Genomic DNA, 1,525 nt, shown 5'->3' on the forward strand with positions numbered 1-1,525 from the left:
TTTGTTTTGACAAGGTTTTGCTATGTGACCCAGGATAACTTTGAACTAGGACTGAACTCGCAGCAATCCTCCTGCCTCACTCAGCCTCCTGAATGGTGGGACTATAGATGTGTGCCCTCTGGATTCTTTTTCTTTTTTCTTTCTTTTTCTTTTTTGTATTTAGGACAGGGTCTACAGGGTCTCACTCTGTAGATTGACTCGTGATGATCCTCCTGTTTATAGTCTCCCAAGTAAGTGCTGGGATTACAGGCGCATGCCACCACACCCAGTCTCAATCACTGTCTCAGTGTGCTCCTGGGCAGGGCTGGCACCACAGGCCCAAGGATCGAACTCCTGGCCCCTGTGCCTGCCTAAGCAGGCACTTTAATCCACTGAGCTATTTGGCTGGCCTTTGAGTGGATTCTTATAACTCACCATTACAGTCAATCAGTGCTATAGGGGACATTCTTGCATCTGTGTCCATCTTCGTAGATAAAAAAGACTATTTTAGAAAACTGTCTGGGGGAAGACTTACAGTAATATAGCTGCTGTGGCCAAGAGTGTAACAGTTCATCTAAACCAGGTGTAGTGGTGCACACCTGTGATCCCAGGACTTGTAACACTGAGGCGGAAGGATGGATGCAAGGGCCAGACCAGCCTGGACTACATAGTGAGACTTTGCTTCTAAATAAAGAAATAAATACTGCTTGCTGCTTTCATCTACACCAAGTACTTTTGTTCAGTCTGTACTGCACTGTCTTTGTCTAGTAAACCCTACCCCTGTCTCTTCATGGCATGTCCTGAAAAAATCTTTTTTTGTGCAACAGGAGTCAGTGAAACTGAGATTGGGTGAGTTAAATTTGGGACATTCAGAGAACCAGCCTGGTGATGCTCCTGCCTCGGCCTCTCCAAGTGCAGCGATTCCAAGCACGCTCCGCCACTCCCACCTCAAATGTATTTTTGGTAAGTTGCTAGTGCACCATGGATTCGCTGGGGTAACTTCAATGTGTCAGCAGGTTCCTGCTTCTCTTTGGAGGCTGTAGGAAAGTATCTGGCTTCTTGCCTTCTAGAGGGGGCCGGGGAGATAGCTCGGCGGTGTAAGCACCTGCCTGGCAAGTGCAAGGACTCGGGTTCAATCCCTGATACCAGATGTCATGTCGTCCCCAGTACTGCATGCCATGCTGGCCACTGAAACTGGGCATGGTGGTGCAGGCTGGTAACCCCAGCACTGGGGAGGCTGAGACAGGAGGATCACTATGAATCTGAGCTGCATAGGGAGACCCTGTGCCAAGTAAATAAATAAATTCTAAATAAATAAAACTTTAAAAGAGAGAGAGAGAGAGAGAGAGAGAGAGAAAGCCACTTGCATTCCCTAACTCACTGCTCCACCAGCTGCAAAACAAAAATAGACAGCTTTTCCCTTCTGACTTCTTGTGTATTTTTGCTTTGGTCAGAGTAAAGAAATCTTACTCTACCTCCTTCTGTCCCCTCTTCCTTTACCACATTTTCTTTCTTTCTTTTTTTTTTTTTTTTTAAATTTTTATTT

This window comes from Octodon degus, unplaced genomic scaffold (assembly GCF_000260255.1).
Source record: "Octodon degus isolate 3935 unplaced genomic scaffold, OctDeg1.0 scaffold00146, whole genome shotgun sequence".
In the NCBI taxonomy this organism is placed as follows: domain Eukaryota; kingdom Metazoa; phylum Chordata; class Mammalia; order Rodentia; family Octodontidae; genus Octodon; species Octodon degus.